The sequence below is a fragment of the Otolemur garnettii genome, unplaced genomic scaffold, assembly GCF_000181295.1.
Source record: "Otolemur garnettii isolate 467f Iridium unplaced genomic scaffold, OtoGar3 scaffold00007, whole genome shotgun sequence".
Classification (NCBI taxonomy): Eukaryota; Metazoa; Chordata; class Mammalia; order Primates; family Galagidae; genus Otolemur; species Otolemur garnettii.
In genome coordinates this window covers 18,731,203-18,755,948 of record NW_003852402.1, presented here as the reverse complement: position 1 = coordinate 18,755,948, position 24,746 = coordinate 18,731,203, and the positions used below count along the sequence as shown (strand labels likewise).

At 38.4% G+C, this 24,746-nt stretch overlaps 1 pseudogene; it reads left to right on the top strand.

The window, feature by feature from the left end:
- Positions 1-12,421: 12,421 nt before the first annotated feature.
- LOC100951404 lies at positions 12,422-12,890 on the top strand (annotated as a pseudogene).
- The last annotated feature ends 11,856 nt before the right edge of the window (positions 12,891-24,746 follow it).

Sequence of the window (24,746 nt, the reverse complement as noted above, 5' to 3'; positions counted from 1 at the left end):
GGGACCTCAATCCCTTCTGGCTTATGAGGTCTCAGTTGAGAAGTCTGTAGTTAACTTGATGGATATTCTTTTGTAAATTTATGTTTTTACTTCACAGATGGCAAGAGTTCCTCCTTCTTTTTGACTTTTGGCCAGTCTGATGACTATGTGTCTTGGTGTTTGCCTCTTTGCAATTAATCTTCCTTGTGTTCATTGAGCTTCTTGTAAGTGGATATCTAAATCTCTAGCAAGACCAGGGATATTTTCCCCAAAGAGGTTTTCCACCCCTTATAAATTTTCTTCATCATCCCCAGTGGGTACCTGTGAGTCTTATATTTGGATGTTTTACATAAGTTCATATTTCTTGTAGGCTTTGTTCATTCTCTGTTCATTCTCTTAATTCTCTGTTTTTTATTTTGGACTGATTGAGTTAATTTGAAAGAGATGTCTTCAAACTCTGAAATTCTTTCTTCTGTCTAGTCTAGTCTATTTTTAAAACTTTCCACTGTGTTTTGTATTTCCTTAAATGAATTTTTCATCTCCAGGAGTTCCACTTGGGTTTTTAAAAAAAAAATATGTTGATCTCTTTAGTGAATTTTTTATTCATTTCCTGAATTTTTTTTCTGGTTTCTTTGAGTTGGTTTTACATTTTCTTTTGGATTTCATTAAGCCTCCTGATGGTCCATATTTAGAATTCTTTATCTATCATTTAAATATTTTCATTTTGGTTGCTATCCATTATGAGAAAGCCAGTGTTTCCATTTAGGTATGAACCCTGATTTTTTATACTTCCAGAATTCTTTTGCTGGTTCCTTCTCATCTTAGGCAGCTGTCACTTTTTATTTTTGGATCCTTAGTGTGGTGGCTTTCTCAGTTGCTAGTTGTTTGTAGGCTATAGCAGTGGTGAGCTATATCCTCAAATACCACTTTGTGTGTTAATTTATATAATGATATATAATAATAAAGTTTTCCCCAGTGAAAACTCCAGTGGGTCCCCTTCTTCATTGATAGAACTAAGATAGACTATATTCTGGATCATAAAAGAAGAAAGTTAAAGGATTGAATCAGAGAAAGTATGTTCTCTGGGTTACAGAAAATTAAAATAATAAAAGATCTAAAAATTCTCTAGTTCACTGGGGAAACTCTGAAAACATAGACTGGTGATAGGCAGTGAGTTGCTTCACCTAAACTCATTCTGAAGGCAGTGAGCCTCAGACAGGGCATCCTGTGTACACCTGTGCCAAAGTGTGTGTACTTGATGACAGTGTTGTGATCAGGCTTTGTTTGCAATCCCAAAGAACCCAGAAAAGTTAATTTTAATAGTCTTGATTTGGACAGAAAAATCATCTTCGAAATATATAATTGTTTTCTTTATTATTATTTCTCATTAAGGAAAGAAGAATCATGCATTCCTAGCCTAATCTGAGCATGTTAGAATCTACTTCTTTATGAGATACTTTCCTAATAATCACCAATATTTTTCAGTATAGTGCAAGTTGCAAATGCTTTCACATGGATTATCTCATTTTTATCACCTCCAGATGTGGAAACTAAGCTCAGAAATGACTTATCTGAGGACATACAGCTACTGTATATCAAAGTTGAGACTCAAACTCTGGTCTTTTTTTTTTTCATCATACATGTGTAAAATTATGGACCATTCTTCAGAATAGGGGATAAGAATTTGCAATGAAAGCAATATTAAAATTGGATTAATATGTCATTCTATCTTTTATCACTCTTAAGCATGATTGGATAATCTTGTTAAAGGTCTTATATTCTCATCTGATTCAGTCCTACTGATCAAATGCTGTTTTACTTAGTTTTTATATCCTATTCAATATAACACCAAAAACATCATGGAAATATAATGAACTGGTATGATTAGACGATCCTTCACTCAGTCCATGCATGTATACACACACACAAGTACAACCCTAGGTATTTGTTTAGAACTGTATACAATAATTGATTCAAGAAACAAATATTTACTTATTGTATTATAAGTAAATTACTTTTGAATACTCCAGTAAAAATTGTACACTATAAATTATCCTTAATCCAAACTGTAGGGGTGGTTAGTTACAGTAATATGCTTAAAAATTTTTAACAACCAGCTCTGGGGAGGAGTGAAGTCCTGATTTGTAGCATTTCCTGATTTCTATTGTATTAATATTCTCCCTATTCTCACTGCAGCTGCTTTCTTTTTTTTACTTTCTTCTTTTTTAATTTAATCATAGTTGTGTACATTAATGCAATTGTGGGATACAATTTGCTGGTTTTATATATAATTTGAAATACTTTCATCAAACTGGTTAATATAGCCTTCACCGCATTTTCTTAGTTATTGTGTTAAGATATTTATATTCTACCCTTAGTAGATTTAACAACTGCAGCTGCTTTTAAGCAGCCAGTGTGAAGTCACCTAATGCAGAGTTTGAAAGACATGTGCATGATTGACTCACAAGCCAGCACAAGCCAGCTATAGCATACCCACCCCTGTGACCCCCGTAACATTCGACTTAGGGATCCAGACTCCAGAGCACTTCACATGGTGCTATTTAAATATGTTCTAGAGGGTTCATTGATGAGTGTAAGGGATATTTGGGATAATTTGGGAGAGCAAATAAAGGGTGTGCAAGATACATATCTGGCTGAAAAAAAGATTATACAAAGATTACATCTTTGTCCTTGGAGGAAAAAAGTTGAAGGACATGACAAGCCCAGAAGCCTAATATCTTCAGAGTATCCCTTATGTCTGGAACTTTGGTTCTACACTTCCCTTTTTAATCGAGACTTTCATCCAATGAGAAGCTTTGCTGATTCTTCTATTAGAGTATCATAAAGTTTGTGGAAGTTCCTGAAAGAGAGCAAGGACTTCCTCAAGCCATGGGAATAGCTTGTATGACTATTTTGGAGCTTGCATGCTAATAAGAATTTCTGTGTGGCAGAACATGGTCTGAGATTTCCTTTCACTACACTTACCACCTAATAACAAGGTAGGGAGAACAGACACATTGTCCACTTATCTTTTACATTATTACCAAACATTGAGGTGATGAATATTTACCAAAAAATTCTGACAATTATCTAGGGCCAACTTGGTTTATTATATCATTTTGTAGTATCACTAAATGCCTACTAAGGTTGGGGCATAATAACATAAAACTTTCCGGTCTATGGAGAGCTTTTAGGTTGATCTCAAAATGCAATGTTTCTGTTTCTATTTATAAAGTATGAAAACAAATTAGATGCCAAATTACCTGTGCCAGCAGAGAATGGTTTTGTTTACAACTCGGGTTGTAGTCAAGGTGAATATGATATTCTTTACTTTCTAGTCAGAGAGCAAGGGCTTAAAGAGAAACAACAAAAGCATTCAGTTAATTTTGAACTGAAGTGATTGTGTGACATCCTTGTATAATGACTTCAAAATATGACCTCAAATTTAAAACTTCTTCTTTCTAGAGGCGGTAGTGGGGTAGTCTATTTCCCTTCCCTTTAAATCTGGATCTCCTTATATCTAATTGACCAATAGTACATGGCAGAAGTGTTGTTGTGCCAGTTTCTTAAGCTATGGATCTGGAAACTGGTACTGGTTCTGGTAAGATCCAGAACCACATCTCAAGAAACCAGCTATTTCTACTTTTCATTCCTTAGAATTCTGGCTCTTATAACCCATGCTCCACACAGTAAGAAAGCCCACGTTATCCCTCAGAGAGGCCCATATTGAGAAGTAGTAGGTGGCATCAGTTTACCAGCTATGTAAGAAAGCTATCTTGGAGGTGGATCATTCAACCCTAGGTGGGGTACCTGGAATAGAGATGAACTATTTCTGCTGAGACATGCTCAAGTTGTAGATTCTTAGGCCAAGAAAATTATTGTTAACAACAAGTTTTGGGATAGCTTGTTATGCAGGAATAGAAACCTGGAACATCTGGTAATCTATCTATGAGGAGAGGCTATTAGGTATTTCTCAGAACTATTTTTCCTGTTATTTGGTAAATTGTTCCTTTGCAAAGTATATAGATTGGTATTTGCTCTCCCCTGGGAAAATTCCTTGCCCAGTGCCTAACTCCTATTGGCAGAAATTTGTACCAGACAAAACCCAAGCTAAAGCAGGAGTTGGGTGCAAGCAAGTTTAACCCATGGACATTTGCACACCCTGACAGAAAGGTATCAACAGGGGTGTGTTTGGTAAGTGAGATGCAAATATGTTGTATTGCATAATTCTTTTTTTTTCCTGTTTCGGCATCAGTGAGTCTTCTGACTGCTAATTCTTTATGCCTGGACTTCTCTTCCAGCTCTATGAATCTCCCTTAAGGGCTATAGTCCTGAAATGAGAATATGGAGACACAAATTTTTACTCTGCCACCAACTATGTGAGCTCAATCAAACTATTGACATTTCTGGGAGCACAGCAGGATTCAGATACTGAGCAGAGATAAGCTTTGAACATAATAAAAGTAAATATAACAAAATTCTGATATCCACTGAGATGACTAGTTGATGCTTTTAAAAAAATTACCAAATGTCAAATTTGTTAATTTTTGTTCTTTTGGTGTTCCTAATTTGTCTACTTGTTAAGTAATCATTTTCTAGCCCTTAATTGCCTCATCCATAAAATATGTAAGTAGAAGGGTTGATCTCCTTAAATTCTTTTAGATCTAAATTTTGATCCTACAACTGATTATATTTTCTTTCCTTTGTTTGCTATTTTTTTCTCTAGCTATAACTTCATTGAGGTATAATTGACAAAGAATAAATCAAACAAATTTTGACATACTTATATACCCATGACCATTGCCATAATCAAAATTCTGAATATATTCATAGTCCCTACAAATTTCCTTATGTTCTTTGCTAAACCTTTCTTCACCCTTTCCTACCCCAGCCACCCAGCTGCTTTCTGTCATTATATATTAGTTTGCATTTTTCTAGAAGTTTACATAAATGGAATACATAAAATACATATACATAAAAAATGTATTTTTTTTTTAATCTGGTATCTTTCACTTGACACAGTTATTTTGAGATGCAGGCATGTTACATGTATTAATAGTTTATTTTATTTTATTTTTTTAGTTGCCAAGCAGTATTCTGTTGGATAGTTGTACCACAATTCATTTAACCATTCACCTGTCAATAGATATTTATTTCTAGTTTTGGGCTATGATGGAAAAAGCAAAATTCATGTGTGAATACTTGGGTAGGTATATGATGTCATTTTTCTTGAGTAAAGACCTAGAAGTAGAATGGCTGGATCACATGGTATATATATGGTTAGTTTTTCAAAAATCTATTAAATTGTTTCCCAAAATGGTTGAACCATTTTATTCTCCCACTGATAATCTGTGAGAATTCTAGTTCCTCTATATACTCACCAATATTTTTGAATGGTCATTTTAAAAATTTTAGCCATTCTTGTAAACACATAGTGGTACATAGTATCTAGTGTTTTAAATTTGCATTTTTTTCTAATCTTTAAATGTTAAAGATTTTAAAATGTTAAAATGCTAAAAATGTTAAAAATCTTTTCATGTGCTTATTTGCCATCTGTATATCTTCTTTGTTGAAATATCTGTTCAAATCTTTTGTCTCTTTTTTAAAATATTGAGTTTTGAGAGTTTTAAAATATATATATTCTGAATAGAAATTTTTATAAGATTTTCTTACAAAGTATGACTACTTCTTTTATTCTGTTAATATTTTCTATGTTCTTAAAGGGAAAGAACGTTTTAACATGTTAATTTTTTTTTTTGAGAGAGAGAGAGAGTCTCACTTTGTTAACCTGTGTAGAGTGCTGTGGCAACTCAGCTCACAGCAACCTCAAACTTTTGGACTTAAGTGATCATCTTGCCTCAGCCTCTCAAATAGCTGGGACTACTGGTGCCTGCCACAATGCCCAGTTAGTTTTAGAGATGGGGTCTCACTCTTCTTCCTCAGTTTGGTCTCAAATTCGTGAGCTCAGGAAATACACCCACCTAAGCCTCCCAAAGTGCTAGGATTACAGGTGTGAACCACTGTGCCCGGCCCTACATGTGAAATATTTTACAAATTCTTTTAAGTTCAAAGAAGAGCATCAGTGGACATGGGAAGAAAAAAGTATTAGCAAACCATTCAATGGATTGACATTGAATGCCTTTTTTTGTAATATTTTTTAATTGAGTCATTTATTGAGTAACTTTTATGTATAAGGAGTTGTACTATAATTAAGGTTTGTGTTAAATAAACCATGAAGTAAAGTTGAATTTTGAACTTTAAGCAAACATTTTAGAACAGCCACCACTTTGGAGACTCATGGTTCCTCACATTATAATGCCTGGTATATAAATAGTCTAAGCTAAACTACTCATGTATCGTATTTCTGTATCTATACCTATATATGAGAATCATCATTTACATCAATCTATTTCTGTTTCAATATAGGTATGTATAACTTGCAAATAATATCAAACTTGCATTCATATTCAACTGCATCTTTGGTCAAATATAACCAGTGGGAAGACAGTTGAGAACTCAGGTAAACTAAATGATAATATGAAAATACATATCACAAAACCCATGCATTTTACTCCACAGAAGAAACAAGGCTCTGTCCTCAGTCACTTATCCAGACAATTATTTATAAAGCAAGATACATTATAAGCAGTGAGGCCACACTGATAGCATGTGGAATAACAGTTTACAATGGCGAGAGGAGAGAGAGAAAATACAGATCCCCAATCTACAGTGTATAAAAGTCTGGATTTAGTTTATATCACTATAGAAAGCCTTATAAGCATGAATTCCCCAAAGGGCATTGAGTCATCAAGAAGTTTATAATAATTTATCTTAGAAATGGTTAGAATAAATTATAAGTTCTTAAAGGGAATAAGGTTTAGAGGAATGTATAATTAACTCCTTAATAATATAAGAGAATTTATACCATGATCTGAGGCCATAAAAAGTAAAAGACTTGCAAAAGAAGGAAGTCATAGTGCTGAATGGAGTTAAGGTTGAGAGTTTATCTTGACAATGCTTCTGCATTTCTGAATATAGAATAGAAAGATACAGTTTATGGTCAGTGAGAGAGAAAGAAATGGGTATTGAACGGATTTCTGTACTATGAAAGTAATTGAAAAGGAAATTCCCAAACAACCAATTGTTAAATCTCCTAATGTTAAAAATCATCTAAAATGATCTACATTATTTCCTCTCATAGTGCTTATGAGTATGGAACTCAGAAACAGCCCAACCTGGATTTGAGTTCCAACACTATCAATGGAGTAGATTCCATAAACTCCAGTTTTCTTTTCTGCAGAATGGAGCTAAAAATCCCCATCTCATGGCTTAGTAGGGAGGGATACATGAGATTCAGGTAAAGTACTTCATACAAGACCTGACTTGAAGTTTTAAATGCTCAATAAATACTAACTGTTATAATTATCATTATTATTTCTTCTAGGCAAAAATCTGAAGGAGAAGTATTGAAAAATTCAAGTAAGAACATCAGCTGTCATTATACCATAATTTGGGATTGAGGATTGAAATCAGGTTTTATTTTCATCTGTTTTTGTTTCTCTGATTTTGATTAAAAAATAAAAAGTTGAGGGAGCCTACAGAAATAACTGACAGCTTAGGAGGGTATCTCTTGGTGCTTTGCGTGCTCCATCTGGGTCGCAGACATTATTCTACCTACACGACAGATGGCGAGGTCATGGAAGCTAAGTGTTCTTTACTGTGGCACCCAGGTTGAAGACAGATTTAAAGTACATCCCAGGTCATATAACTCATTCTCTGTTCAAGAATCTTCCCTAATTCCTGGTGCCATTTGGGAACTGTTTCAAAGGCATTCCAACTGCAGAATCATGCCAATGCCCTGGTTATCAATTATTTTGTTGATCCTTTAGCAAATACCCAAACTGATTTTTCTGCTCTCCTGAAACACAAATCACAAAGCTGGTCTTAGCCGCTTTGGCATTCCGTCCAGTCCGAAGGCACACAGAAGAGCAGGGCAGGACTGGTGATGGATTGTTTTCCCACACAGGTCACGCTTGAGCCCAGGCAGATAGAGAAGATCTGTCTTTAATGAGAGAAATGCACCATTACTTGGTCATAAATTCAACTTAATGGTAATTTTAGTACGGCAGCTTGCCCAGGACTTGTAGAAACACAAATCAAAAAATCCAACATTCCAGGCATATCCTCTTAGAAACTCTTTTGGCAATTCCATTCCATTTTCTTTATAAGGAAATCACTTTTCCTAGATATGGTCTTTAGTTGTTCCGGGTAGATTTGCACAGAGTCTAGAGTCACTGTGGCAGCAGAGAAGGGAGTGGGTGGCATGCTGCTCAAATTATTTTGCCAAGCAGTAGGCCTGGACTTCAGTTGTCAAGGAGGCACAAGTGAACTGACACACAGATTCGGTATACAGCCCAGCAAAAGCAGTTCGTGGTGAGAATATTCAGATGATTCTGTCTATGGAAAAGTTTTATTTTTTCAGATCTTCATGTCCTCGGCCAATTCCAACTGATGAACATAACACAAGTTCTTAATCCTCCAAGAGTTGACTTAGTTTAAGTTGGGTTAGAAGTATGTATATAGTGTATTCAGACACAGTGCTACCAGATACCCTCTTCCTACCCCATACTCTTAAAAGTAGACTAGAATGCATTATCTTGTATGTGTCCATATCCTGTGCTCATTTCAGTCATAGAAACTAGCAAACCGTATTGTGCTTAATTATTCACATGTGCCTTGTCTTCTAATAGTTATGGTCTTCTACCTAGTGTCTACCTTCTACCTTCTGCTCTGTGTGCTCCCCAGTATTATGTCCTAATCTGTTGTTCCAGCTTCTAGTTCAGTGACTGGCATGTGACAGATGCAGAGTTAACGTTGTTGACTGAACAGAAGTGTGAATGAAGAAAGTTTATGCCTCTCTAGTAAGGTCTAGTAATTTTAAGTCGGGGAGCCTGGTAAGTAGCCATTACTTTCTGTTTTGGGGATGATATACCTGACCAGGTGAAGACAATGGAGAGAAACAGAACTGAAGATAACTGCCTCCCATATGTATGGTAACTTAAGTCTATTAAAAATATTGCTTCATTTATTTGAGCAAATATGTACAGAGTGCCAATACACTCAGAGCATAGTGCCAGGTACTGAAGAACGTTCAACTAGATCTAAGATCCAATGTATAATGCTGCTCTAAATTCTCTTTTTCAATATCATAGCTCTAGCTAGAGAAGAGACATGAAAAATTTTTGCTCTCCTCTGTTTTGTAGATGGGTCTACCTATAATCCTCCCCTCATATGTAGAGTGGGGTTTGGCTGGCAGTTTATTTCTGTTTCTATTCACACATTTGGTGTATGGAAAGGCTGCAATTAGAGCCAAAAACGGAGGCCTAGAATACCCAGGTGATGGCATGTTTGGACTCTTAACAATTCTCTTATATCAAGAGTGATATAATTCTCTATATTCAAAGCAGTGGCTTTCCATCTTGGGTGAGCATCAGAATTTCCTGGAGGACTTATTAAAACACAGGTTGCTAGTTCCTACCTGCAGAGTTCCTGAGTCAGTAGGTCTGGGGTGGGATTTTAGAAGTTTATTTCTAAGAACTTCCCTCAGATGCAGATACTGCTGGACTAGGACCACCAGAAGCCCTAATACTTACTTTTCAAATCTAATTCTCCCTTTCGCTGGTGTAACCCTACAGAGTGACTCCATTTGTATGGTTTTTGTCAGAGTAGCCTTGGACTGGAGGGAAAGAATCAGTTTGAATTATTTACTTTGTAGCCATTTCTTAGTGATCTGGGGCAATTTTTTTTTTTTATGCCTTTTGTTCTTTAATCCATACTCTTCCTTTTGTTGTTTAACCTATGGGCTGCCTCTCTTCCTATAGTTGGGAATGAAAACAATGATAGTGTTAGTGGAAACAACCTGGTTTTAACCATCATTAACATAAGGATGCATTGGCCTTGTGTGGATAACTGTGTAAAACCATGCATTTAATGTTAGCCTTTGGCTCGGCGCCTGTCAGTGGCTAGGGTGCCAGCCACATGCACTGGAGCTGGTTCAAATCTAGCCCAGGCCTGCCAGACAACAATGACAACTACAACCAAAAAATAGCTGGGCGTTGTGGCAGGCGCCTGTTGTCTCAGCTACTTGGGAGGCTGAGGCAAGAGACTTGCTTAAGCCCAAGAGTTTGAGGTTGCTGTAAGCTGTGATGCCACAGTACTCTACTGAGGGCAACATAGTGAGACTCTGTCTCAAAAAAAAAATAATAATGATGTTAGCCTTTGGATTCTTTATTCCTCATCTGCTCTGACTAGGAAATTGTAGTGTCAGTCTAAATGGGAAAATATCAGCCAGGTCTTTCTGTCTTCTAGATATCTCCTATAGTCCAGCCAAGCTATCTAGCTTTCTGATTAGACCACATTTATAAAGAGAAAAAAAAAATTTTTTTTTCTCAAGAACGATTTTTAGTTATTTTCCCCTCTCATGATTAAAGGCTATTCTAAGTAGCCCAAGATTCATTCAGGATTCTTCCCCATTCCTTGTTGCCACCCATCCTTCCCTGACCCCACTCACCCTCAGACAGTCAGGGAATTAAAAATATGCTGGAAGACTGTAATGGTGTCTGCAGAACAGAATTACATTCCTCTGCGTAGCATTTGGCCACCAAGCAGACAGATAGCACAGTCTGTCTAGCTCTTTGGTAATTGGTTTCATGATATTTTCATTGTGGCATGGCTTAATCACTGGCTGCGCACAGATTAGGACACATAGTTAAAATAATTGTAGGGATTTGATAAAATAATGCTGTGAATTCATATAATGCTTCTTTTCTAATGGCTCCACAACTCTTCAGAGAAGAGAGAGCAAAGCAGGACAGCCAACTGATGCCAGCATTAGTCATTTTCTGCATCTCGTTAGGGCTGGCCAGTGTATTATACATATATTCTTTTATTTTAGGTCATTTTCCACCTGCCAAAGAAGGTATTTTATCCAGTACTCACTGATTCTGATGATAGTGTGAAATGAAACACTCCCCGTTTAGATCCCTTTGCCAGCTAATACTTAATATAGGCTTCACAACTGGTAACCCAGGCAGGCCTGCGTGGACACATCAACTCTAAATCTGGTGGTTCATCTATATAGCCAATTGCTACCATCTCCACTAGCAGCTCTTTAGTTTTAGAAGAGTGTCATCTGATCATAAATATTTTTTTCACACACTTATAAAAAATGTTAATCTTACCTTAATCTATTTTACATTTTTTAAAGGCCAATATGATGTGGTCTTTACCTAAAACATAAATCTTTGTTAGAATGATGGTGATGACTAATTTCATGTTTCAATTTCACTGCCCTAAGGATGCCCAGATAGCCAGTAAAATATTATTTCTGGGTGTGTCTATGAAGGTGTTTCTGGAAGAAATTAGCATTTGAGTCAGTACACCAGTGCAAATGGACATCATCCAATCCTGTCGGGGGCAAATAAAAAGGCCAGGGAAAGGTAGATTCAATCTTTCTTCCTGAGTTGGGACATCTATCTTCTCCTGCCCTCAGATATCAGAGGCCCTGGTTCTTCAGCCTTTGGACTAAGAGTCTTAACACCAGTGCTCTTACTTCCCACAAGACTCTCAGGCCTGTGGCCTCAGACTGGAAGTTATACTGCTATCTTCCCTTGTCCTCAAGCTTATGAACTTGGACTGACCTGTACTCCCAGCTCCTGTGGGTCTCCAGCTTACAGATGGCATGTTGTGAGACTCCTCAGCCTCGCAATTGCATGAGGCAATTCCTGTAATAAATCTCCTATATCTGTATCTAGATCTCCTATTGGTTCTGCTTTTCTGAAGAACCCTCACCACACAATTTATATGGTTTATTGAATACTCATTCATTCAGCAAATATTTTTCTTGTGCCTACTTGTGCCAAGTGCTGTTTTAAAGTCTAGCAGCAAACAAAGCAAAATTCCCACTCTTATGGTACTAACATTCTAGATAAATTGGAGATTGGCGATAAACAAACAATGAAATAATGATTTCAAATATGGTAAGTCTTGCAAGTAAAATAAAACAGCATTAAGGAATAGAGAATTACTTGTGTGGGGAAATTTTAGGTCACAAAATGTCTTTTTAAGAAGACGACATGTGAACAAAATCCTGATAATGAGAAGGAATCAGACGTGAAGATTTGGGGGAAGGGAATTCTAGAAAGGAAGAGAAAGTGTAAAAGGCTGGGTCTGTGATAAACTTAGTGGTTCTGGCCACAGTGGAAGGGAAGTGGGGATTAGAGCACAGCAGGTAAGAACTAGAGTTGTTGGAGCTGAAGAGGGGGCAGAGGCCAGGGCAGATTACATTTTAAAGTGTGGGAGCTTTCGGTTTTGGAGGAGGCCCTGGTGCAACTTTCTTTAGTCATTCCGAATCCAGGTTCATCTGACACCAGCTGCCTCCACCATGCTGCCTAAGTTTGACCCCAGTGAGATCAAAGTCATGTACCTAAGATGCACCAGTGACAGTGTCATGTCTGCCCTGGCCCACAAGATCAGCGCCCTGGGTTTTCCAAAAAAGGTTGGTGATGACATTGCCAAGGCAACTGGTAACTGGAAGGGTCTGAGTATTATGGTGAAACTGACTATCCAGAACAGACAGGCCCAGATTGAAATGGTACCTTCTGCCTCTGCCCTCAAGAAACCACCGAGAGACATAAAGAAACAGAAAAACATTAAACACAACGGAAATATCACTTTTGATGAGATTGTCAACATTGCCAGACAGATGCAGCACTGATCTTTAGCCAGATAACTCTCTGGAACCATTAAAGAGGTTCTGGGGATGGCCCAGTCCTTGGGCTGCAATATTGATAGCCACCATCATGACATAGATGACATCAATAATGGTGCTTGTGGAATGCCCTGCTAGTTAAAAAGTACAAGGGAAAATGTTTCAATAAAGGATCATTTGGCCTCCCCAAAATAAAAAAGTTCTGGGATGTCTTAGAGAGTTAACATTGCCTGATTGACATTTTCAAGAGATCAGTCTGGTTGATGATATTTGTATAGGCAAGAATGGAAGCAGGAAAGCCAGTGAGGAAGCTATTGTGCTGGCCCAAGTATTCTCAACTTGGATTAGGATGAGAATAGCAGAGAGATAGGAGTAGTAGAAGATTAAAAAATATTTTGGAACTGGTCTACAGGACTTGCTGATAAATAGGGTCTGGGGATTAAAGGAATGAATGGAATCAAAGCTGATGCCTAGATTTCTGGCTTAAGCAACTGGTGGATGATGGAACCATTAACTAAGATGGAGAAGACTAGGGAATTCAAGGCATTTTTTCTTTCTTTTTTTTTTTTTTTTTAGGTATTTTGAGTTTGAGATATGTATTACACATTTAAAAATCCAGAGCTCAGAGGATAGGCCAGAGTTGGAGAAGTATATGTGGGAATCCTTACTGTACAAATGTGGTATTTTTTTTTTTTTTTTTTGCCTAAATATATTTATTGCCTCTGCTAGATCTCAGGGAGTGAATTGAAGTGATGAAGTATGTATGACTGTCCTCTCCAACTGGAGCGTATACTTTTAAGATGTTATGTTTTTTATGATGATCTTAATGAATGATAAAAGGTAAAATAGTATGATTTTAATGTAAGTTTTTGTTCATTCATTTGTTTAATGGCATATAAACCCAAAATTTAGATATTCAAATAAGTCCTCTTTCAAAGTAGCCAATTGGCCCAAGAATTGTTTAGAACTTTCGTGGAGTGGGTGGGATTCCTTTTTAGATTTGCTCATGCCACAGAAGCAAGATAGTCTAACTTTTTCATAACATTAAATCTCATTTTTGATTAGAAAATAGGACAATCTCAGGGGCAGAGTCTGTGGTTCAAGGAGTAGGGTGTTGGCCCCATATATCAGAGGTGGTGGGTTCAAACCCAGCCCCAGCTAAAAACTGCAAAAAAAAAGGACAATCTTGAAAATTTACCTGCTATTGGACTTGTAACAATAGCAGCAGCAGCAACAACAATAACACAGCAAGACAAAACTAAATACATCACTATGAGGAGATAACTTGGCACCACTGATGATTTTAAATTGACTTTGTCACTTTAGAAGTTCTCAGAATAATGCCTGGATACGTTTTGAGCAATAAGGGTACAACTGGAGTTAAGTACACAGTCTCTCCTATGGTAAGTTTAAAGGAAATGTTGTTTATTTAGTTTTGGAGCTTCGGTTTTATTTATTCATTTATTTATTGATTCATGAAAAAATATTTATTACCTCCCATGAGTCTGGTTGCTTTTCAGGCAGTTACAATAGGTGAGAAGAATAAGATGTGCCAGGCCTGGTGGCACACTCTGTAATCCTAGCACTCTGAGAAGCCAAATGGGAGTCTCCTTTGAGCTCAGAAGTTTGAGACCAACCTGAGCAAAAGCAAGACATGGTCTTCTCCTAAAAATAGAAAAAGTTAGCCGGGCATTATGGCTGGCACTGTAAGTCCTAGCTACTCAAAAGTTAAAGGCAGGAAAATAGCTTGAACCCAGGAGTTTGAGGTTACGAGCCACGGCAATCTAGCCCAGGCAACAGAGGGATACTCTATCTCAAAAATAAATAAATAAATAAGACAGAAAAAAGAATAAGATAAGACAATGCTAATTTTCTTCATCTTTGGCCTGAAATGTTAGTGTCTCTTAGCCTTAAAAAACTCCATTTATTTGCAAATGACTCAATAAATTTACTGAGACAAACAAAACATTCAAATGAAGGAATAATTTTTTTTACCTTTTCTTCCCCATCTGTTTTCCTTTTTCTATTACATTCATGGAAACCTAACTCCCAACCTCTGATTTTTATGTCTCCTCTGTTCCTTCATTCTGTAAAATCTGCCTTAGACATGAAACACCCTTTTATTTTTCTTTCTTCCCCATTTTGCTACTAGGAGGTGTTGACACATCTCTCGAATAGGATTCTAATGTACTAATTAATTCATAGTAAGGTATAAAAATGATTTGATGCTGATTTACCATGGCCTGAGTTTTTATTTTAACAACAGAATAAGACTTAGATCAAAGAGATACATCCCTAATGAAGGAAATGAAGGCATTTGCAAGTAGTAAAATGATACATTTCTTGGCTGAGAGCCTCCTCCATGTCTCTGAAATCACAGCCTATACAATTTACTTAAATTGCCAATCATAATCTCGAGGAACAGACAACTTTCAGTTTCTCCTTAATGGTCCTATTTCTTTTTCTGTTTAGGAGATGTTCTGCAGTGCTCCCATGCCATGTAACATATTAGTAAGTGATCTTTCTAGTTGTGCTGGAGCAATGGGCCAAATTTTGCCTTGGCTTTGCTTAGTAGGGTGGTACCTATACACTGTACTGGGGCTCTCCACCACTATAGCTCCTTTAGTCTTGTGCAACATATTATTACAATCAGCTTCACTTGTTTCCCGTTCTTTCAGCATCTGTAGTGGCAGCTGGTGCATCTCCCACTTCATCAGGAAGTGCATTCAAGGGTATCCGGCTAGAAAGTTCCTCCAGCAAGCATTTCTTCATGTTGAAAAATGTTAGGAGCAAGGTTTCAGTTGGAGGTATTCATATCTGGGGTCAAGTAAGGTAGAGTAAAGTCAGGGGGAATCTTCTATCATCAAATGTCTTCAGCATGGGTAAGGCCAGTAAAATATCCCCATTCTTTTTTCTAGTAGACCGGCATTCCTTTGATCCTGGTTTTAATCAGAAAAGGAATGAGTAGAATTATGCGATTGGCACTGCCCTTGTTTGTTTTCTAAATTCTCAAAGGGAATTGCTCTCATACCATGGGTTTCCCTCAAGATCTACAATTCTGATTACCAAGGTTCACTTTTATGTGGGGTTTCCTGCATTTTGCCTTGGGACAGCCATGCTTGTCTTTCTGGCAGTTACTAGGAAAATTCCATTGTGCCAATTGTGATTTTGCTTTTTCTTCCTGAGGAAACAACCTCTATTGTCTTCTATCCACCTTTCCCTCCAGAATTCTGTACAAATGTGTAATTGCATGACAAAGAGGGTGGTGATGATGACCGGCACATGTTAAAAGTTTTTGAAAACTGTCCTAGTTAATTAGAAAGAGCCATGCTTTAGGAAGTTCTGCTTGTGTAAAAATAACTATGGTCCAGAGAATTAATTTCTCTTCAACATTTTCTCTCTAGGGAAGAGCTTTGGGACATCCCCCAGGGTCATTCATTTTTGTCTTTATAATTCATAATATGTCACGTGTCTGGTAATCAGTATTACAGACAGAAGGGTTCCTAGACTTCAGCAATTTTTGGCTACTATTGAGATGTATGTGTTTCTCGTAGAAAGGTGAATTGGAATTAATTAGAATTAACCTGAAATGTCTGAGAAAGCTAACAATTATTGAGTGCTTATTTTATGCCAGAAAATATGCTAGGAATTTCTACATATGTGATCTTATGTCAAAGTCTCAATTTTTTCACTTGGTATTTGGAACATAAAATCTTGCTTTTATTAATGTGGTCTGAAATGTCACCTAGGTAGTTTTGTACTTGGAGGAGGTATAGTTAGTGTTCTAAAAGAGTCACAGAGGTAGGAAATAATTTGAAATTAGATTTATTCATGAAGTTCACAAACATGAACAAATTCCTACTACAGAGGTCATCCACATGACCAGAGTCAAGTTGAGTTCACAAGAAAATTTTATGAATTTGGCATTGAGGTAGGCATTAGAACTATTCAGGTATTTCCAGACTTCCTCTTCCTGCAGCATTCTGTGACATATAACATATTAGCAAGTGATCCTCATAGTTAGATTGCATTTTCCCATGTCTTTGAAATTAGATATGGCCCCATAACTTGCTTTGACCAATGAAATGTGGGCAGAATCAATAAGCATCATCTTTAGGTGGAAGCCTTTAGGTCTAGTACGTGAGTCACCATCTTCCCTTCCACTAGTCATGGTGACCAAGAGCATTCCAGAGGGTGGAAGTCTGCCAGCCTGAGTCCTGAGTGAGGCTAATGTGAAGCCAAACTCATTACCAATCCAATATGACATAAGTGAGAATAAACCTTAGTGACTGTGTGTCATAGAGATTTGGGGAGTGTTTGTTAAGGTGCCACAACCTAAATTATTCCAACTAATATAAGCACCATTCATCCAGAAAGCAGAAACTCAAAAGTCCTTACTAAATGTATCTGTTTTTTTTATCTGAGCAGTTTAACCAGAAGTTTGAATCGATCAGGCTCTTGTGATGGTTAGTTTGCTGGTTGAGAGGTCTTGAGAGCTCTTGCAAAGTCAGGCTGCTTCCATATGAAACTCTAGCTAGCTCTGCTGCTTTCCACCTGAAACTCTAATGAGTTACTTAATTTATCAGAGTCTCTGTTTCCTCATCTGGAAAATGGGGATGATAGTAATACCTACTATAGAGCTATTATGAGATGAAATAAAATGATGTACAAAAAAGCACTTAGCCTGGAGGATGTCACCTTGTAAATTTTCTACAATACACAGCTGTCACTGTAATATCCAGTACAGATACTGTTTTTATGCAGCCCATCTTACTGCAGTCTGTTTGTATAACTGATCTTTAAAATTCCTTCCTGCTCTAAAACTCTGTTTCCCTGAAATATTTTATTCTCTAGTAGCTCAATTTCCTGAGAGTCACTTTAGGTTATGGTTTAAATTTTACAGTGCACGTGGGAACTGATTCTAGCTGAGTTTCTCTGACTTAACAAGAAACCCATTTACAAAAGTCAGTTTACCCTGCCTCCACTTTCTCTCACTTGGCCCACTACATCATTCCTTGAAGTTTTCCAGAACTCTGCATGACTTTGTAGTTACTTGCTTCTTTCTCATTCTGAAAAACATTTTTTCATTTTGGCTTTTGACACTGATTAACATAAATTTTTCTTTTAATGGACTTGCCCGTGTATGTACCAGTAAAATTTTCCCAAGCGATTGTGCAGGTTTGTGGTAGTGTTTTAAGATCTGGAGACACCAAAGAGGAGAGGCAAGAAACGTGTTCTTGGGTATATACTAGCTAAGATGACACCAAAACATTTTATATGCATGTATTTTCTGGAATAGTTCTGATTTCCTGTGGGTATTTGCCAGTGTTCTCTTTAGGAAAGAATGCATGGAGCCCTGAAAAAGCAGTGATTGGCTAAAAATGTTTTGTTGAAATATAGAAGTGTCATCAAGTACTTTACTAGTGTGGTAGGAATCAATAACTGTTGTTTTCACATGCAGACGAGTACTGTAAAGCTAGGAACAGGATTGTTAAGGAAAATGGCTTTGTCTAGGTAGGGGGAGGAGGTCAGGACCCACAGCTGTGTCATGTGTGAGCAGTGAATGCCAAGTTTCTTTGTATAAAATACAGCCAGTGATGAGTTGAATTCCTGGGTCAATAACCTGAGAGAGGAGGGAACAGGAGTGAATAGAGAGCAGGAAAAGCAAGCCTAGGGGCTGAGGGGAGGGGAGAAAACCTGAGGCAGGAAGAAGGACAAGATCAGAGAGGATGCAGAATACAGCAGGATCACAGTCAAATCCCTGAGGACGAAAAGTCAGAGACAATCCCAGTTTATTTAGTCCAGAGACAGGAAAAAGGACATCCTCTAAAAGGACCTAGGTTATAGGCTGGAGGGAGAAGATAGATAACAGGAAAGAACCCAAAGTGCAAGGCCTCTCCCTGCCGCCCCCCCCCCCCCATTATCTTTGCCCTAACCCTTCTCAGATAACAATAGTTTAGCCTGGGGCCAGAAGGTAGAAATGGAACAAATTAAAAAGAGATAAAACCTCAGTGTCCCCAAGCCAGGGGACTAACACTCAAGGCCTTGCTGGAAGGCCAGCAGACTGAGGGGACCAGCAGTGACAAGCCATGCCAGGAAGGGATTGTCTCATGCTTTGCAAATGTTATTTTATCTAGAAAGTGAGGATGTGCTGAGCTTACCTGCAGTGTAGCAGTCCACTCAACTCTGGAAAGCTGGACCCTGAAATGTCCTCACAGGAGCCTTGCCCAGAGTTAGTGTCTAGTGACACTGTGTGAGAGAGACCACTCTAGAGGAAGCTGAGTCAAGTGTCAGTGGGGTGGGAGAAGGGGCAGGAGAAATATACTGTGCTGGAAAGCAACTTGGGAGTGGGAACGATTCCCTCCTCTCCTTCCTCCAACCCTCAGATGAGGTGAGTCATAGGAAACACTAATTGGTAAATCCATCATCCTAAGTAGGCTGCTTTCATGTGATGGCATTGTGTAATTTGCCATAATGTTTCCATTGTTTAGGCTACATCGAAGGGTCACTGATAATCCAGAGCATATACAGGAAAAGTTTGGAAGACAAAAAAGGCTACACGAGGCTCCATAAGCCTCTGTCAACTCAGTGTCATGAATCCCTATCTATTTTTCCCTTGCAATCTTTATGAATCCCATAGAATCAGATCAGATTCAGCCTTCAGGTACTTTGATTCTCCCAATTTAGATCACTAGACCCCAAGACTTCCTTGACTTGCCTCTTACCTTCTACTGAAGGAGGCTTCCCAAATGTTTTCTAGGAGATGGTCTTGGGTGATGTTACCTCAAACTTGGGTTCTCCATTTACCTAACATCTTTTTTGTGCTGTCATAAAAGAATACCAAAGATGAGGTGATTTATAATAAACAGAAATTTATTTGGCTCATGGTTCTGGAAGCTGGGAAGTCCAAGACTGAGAGGCTGCATCTGGTGAGGACCTTCTTGCTGTGCCATAACATGACAGAAGGCATCATGTAGGAAAGGTGAAGGGAGTGATGCCAAACTCATCTCTTCTTAAGGAATCTACTACCTTTATATGGCATTAATCCATTCCTGAGGGCAGAGCCTTCATGACCTAACCATCTCTTAGAAGTTCCATGTCTCAACACTGTTGTACTGGGAGATAAGTTTCCAACACATAAATTTTGGGGAAAAAATTCAAACCAAAGAACCACTCGTTACTTATATATCCTTAGGAAATTGCCTTAGTTATCTGATGTTCATCTGTAATGGGGTACCACCCTCTACCTCAGAGAGAAGTGGTATAAACTGATGACAAAGTATATTTGAGAAGTGACAAGGCTACATCTTGCATAGGAAAGCCCTCCAATAAATGTTTCCCTTCTCTCCGAATGCTGAGTGCTTAGGATGTCTTCTTTATCCACGTATTCCTTGGGGAGATTCCCCTAGAAGAAAGCAAACCAGTTGCATGCGAGAATCTGAAGGACCCTGCTCCAGAGACAGGGTTTCTTCTAAAAAGCCAACTAGCATGTGCAATGGATTGTTCATTGTTTCTTTCATCTCCTAGCTTCAGACATCTTCTTAGAACTCTGGCTGCCTGAAGGGTTAAGCCACTAACACTGCATTTGTCCAGCAGAAGACTGGGTATGAGAATTGATGAAGTTATACCCTACTAAGGTCAACTTTAAGGAAACAAGTCTCACTAAAGGCTAGGGGTGATATAAAATAGGGGGCGTTTGCTGAGTGTGCATTCTTAGGACCCATAATTCCTACCGGAAGACACACTTAGGTGCCTCTGTGATCCTATACCTTAATACCCCAGGACCCAATGTGGTAACTTCATGATTATAGCAGCATCCATTGATGTTTTAGCCACAGTTTATAAAATAACCACTAGTCACACATGTGTGACTCTATAATGATGACTCATATTCCAGCCACAAGGCCCGGGAGAGAATGCATACTTCCAGCCTGGTACTGGTGCTGAAGCCTGCTGTGAATCAGAAGGTCAAGCTCAACAGTTTCTATTATGTGGACTCTGTGTCTTCTGCTAGACCCTTTGAAGAGCTCATGCCAGCTGTATTGCAGGGACCGAATTTCCCATGTTCCATTGCCAACTGGTTTTCAAGTCAGTTTGGTTAACAGGAGGCCCTGGAGAGCAGGATGAACTAGAGTATTCCTCCTTTTTGCCTCAAGTGAGGATTCTAGCAATGGCTACTTTTTGTTTGTTCATGCAATTTCAGCTCCTATTGGGCAACACAATCCTTTGTGTTTTAACTCCTGTAAAGTGGCTCTTGCTATGGTTGTAACTCTGAACAAACTGCTTTAGTTTTAGGTCGTGGCAATGCAATATTCTTTCCATGTCCCTTCAGCCCTAGGATTGGTGGCAGATTTCTGGTCTTGCTAATGTTTGAGTTGCTTTGCCATCTTTTGTTTGGCCTTTTAGCTGTTTTATCTTCTCTGTAAACAATTCCCTGTATTAAATTGTTTCTGTTTGAAATGCCTCAGATGCTGTCTGCTTTTATGACTAGACTCTCATTACTACATGTCCTTCAGTTGTTGCTAGATTATCTTCATGCTGGACCTACATTTTCCATGCAAAATATCCCCTCAAGCTACACACTTGGGAAACCAGGTAATAGTTAGGTTTCCCTGACTATACCATGAGTTGCTTTCTCTGGCTTCTTTGGGGTTTTGGCCCTATGAGGGATACAGTGTACTTACCCTCTCTCAGTGACCTCTACCTTTTATAAATACCAGTCAAGATTCTTGAGATTCTCCCATGCACTGGTAATTTTGGAATACCAGTTCATCATTTGTTTTCCTCTTTTCTTTGGTTTATGCGCAGGGGTCCTCAAACTTTTTAAACAGGGGGCCAGTTCACTGTCCCTCAGACTGTTGGAGGGCCAGACTGCAGCCCTGGGACAAGTCGGCTGCTAAGCAGGACAGGCAGCGATGGCAAAAACACCCGGCGGGCTGGATAAATGTCCTAGGCGGGCCACATTTGGCCTGCGGGCTGTAGTTTGAGGACTCCTGGTTTATGGTATGAGCTCTATGTTATATTTCTGACTTTGCTATTAGAAAAAAAAGTCTTTTCATAAAACAAATAAACACAATAGCAAACTAGGGATAGATGCAGAACATCAAATGTCAACTCGTCAATGATGAGTGGCAGCAATAGCAGATACCTTTGATTGCAAGGGACAACAGTGGCTGCATGTCTATCTGCAATTCCCGGAGCTGGAGTGTGGCTCCTTTAGAGTTAGTGTCGTCACCAGTGGGGCTTCTATAGCATGGTTTTGAGCACGATTCCTTAATGTGTAGGATCTGAATCTGGTCTACTGACTTTCCTAGAGATTTTTGAGCTACCCAATTTGATTTTTTGCTAAATTGTTAAAAATCTTTCTGATATCTAAAACTAAACAATAATTACAAAAATTAAAATTCTGAACAGGTTTTTCTGACATATAAAACCAGACAATCAGATATGCCCAGGTTTATTTCAATCTGATATGTTTCTCGTAATGGGTATACAATATTTGAGTTCTGTGTCATCCTAGTATTTACCAAAAGGCCTCCCATGGCTCTTAGGTGATTAGTATGATCTGCCCCTTGAGTGTCACTCAGTAAACCTCTGTCCTCAGCTATGCCAGTGGTGGTCAGTGGACTTATCAGTTAAATGGCCATGGTGGCAGTAACTGACACACTTGCTTAATTATATGAATGGCCTTTAGCCTAGGCTTTCTTGGCATGACCAGTCTGCCAGCTCTTGTGGCCAATTCTGACACTCCTATCTAATATCATTCCAAGAAGTCTGGCCATTTACATGGTGACAGGTTAACCACATTTGACTCCTTCCTTTGGGGAAGGGCAAGGAGTATGTCCTCACTAAGATGGACACTGTGGATTTGGATTTACTTCCTTCACCTCCCATCCATGCTTTTGCAAATTCTGTCATCTGTAAATATTCTAGACATTTTATTTACTATCACAGTATCCCATCCAATGTTGCTTTGCAAGAAACTCACTTTCTTAGGAGAGAAAGCTAAGTTAACACTTATCAAAATTCAAGGTCTCATCTATCTTTACAAAACAGTGGAATGGCTGAGGTAAGACTTAGGGTACCAAGTTGAAGTCAAAATCTTGAAATGTTGGAGCCATCTTAGAGGTAAGGCATAGGTTTACCTGCGTTTGATATATGGTTCAGGCTCTGGCAGAAAATATGAATGTATGTACAAAGGTGAGGAAATAGGAGTCTCATTTGTTATAATTACACTTAATATTGTACCCATGATCGTGGGCAACACTTGTGTAGACGTTTTAATATTCGGAGAAGAAATGCTTTCACCAGAGGGAATACCAGCAATTGGCACCCTGCTATTTCAGGGTTCTTTTATCACCTGGCAGAGAAAATATGGGCCACAGTCTTGGGTGGGGTGAATATGTTATCAAACATTCTGATACATATTTTAATAAATAGTGGGATCAGAGAACAATATGAATGAAATCCATAGGAACCTCCTAGAATATCCCTGACCAATATCAAGTTAAAGGAATAGTATAGATATTCTCTACAGCCATGAACCACTGAAAACTCAGATCCTTCAGGAGTAAAGTTTTGTATCACTTCACCCTAGCAACCCTGGCCATCTGAAGAGACAGTTAAAGGAATGTAGATAGGATGAGTAGTGGAGGGTGGAAATAATAAATATTCACTCTAATCCCTTTACCAGGGAAGTGATGGTTTGAGATCAGACATGGAAAGAGTAGGAAATATTTACATTTAACCAGTTCTGACCACATAAGGTCATAAAGGAAATCCTCCAAAAGATTTTCTTCTGTACCCATAATAAAATCAAAACTATTCTGGTGCATGAAAGACCACGTAAACTGGCATGTGCCCACCTTTATTACTTTATTTCATTCCACTCATTCCATTGCCTGTCATTTTTAAACATATAGGTAAGACTGATTCTGGCCTTAAGGATTTGTACCAGCTGTTCCTCTAGCCTGGAATCTTCCTCCACCCACCACATAGTCACATGGTTCAATCTCTCACTTCATTTGGATCTCTGCTCAAATGTACCCTGTTAGTGAAACTTCCATGCCCACCAGTATAAGCAGTATCACCCCATTCTCTATCTCTCCCCTTATCAATGCTTTAGTTTCCATCACAGAACTGGCAACTATATTACATAGTAGATACTCGACGTATATGTGTTTCTCTTCTGTTCCTTACCAGTAGAATATAATCTTCATGGAGAGAGAATCTTTTTATTTGGTGAATCTTCTAAGACAAGAATAGTGGAGGAGGTCAAACATTTGTTGAGTAAACGATTTTAAATATTGATTAGTGGCAGGGGAAGGATTTGTTAACAGATCATGAAAAGCTTTGGAAATCAGACTAAGATGTTTGAATCCTTCAAAATTCAAATAGCTGTATAAGGGTAGGTGTTTTAGGGAGTTTGAAATTGTTTAGGGACCTTTGCCATCTTCCAAGTCCTGCAGTCATTCAGAATTGTGCCAATGGCTTGTTCTGCTCCTAGAATGCTTTTATGGTGATACCTCCTCTCAGGAAGTGCCCCTAAACCTCTCTTCTGATCACTTTTCTTTCTTTTTCCAGCTAACAGCTGTCTCTCTCTCTCATCTCTATCTCTATTTCATGTAACATATTCTTCTCCACGTGATATATTTTGATTATCCAGCAACTGCTTCATAAAGATGGTAGGAAAAGGCCTAATATCTTTGTTATTGCCCGGCATCCCAGCATCCTGATGAATGAATGTGTCATTTGCCTCAACATATCAGTTTCTGAATGCCATCCTAAAGCTTTGGCTTGGTACTTTTCTTTCTTTTTTTGGAAACAGAGTCTCACTTTGTCACCCTGGGTAGAGTTCCATGGTGTCACAGCTCACAGCAACCTCCAGCTCTTGGACTTAAGCAATTCTCTTGCATCAACTTCCCAAGTAGCTGGGACTATAGGCACCTGCCATGATGCTCAGCTATTTTTAGAGATGGGGTCTTACTCTTGCTCTGCT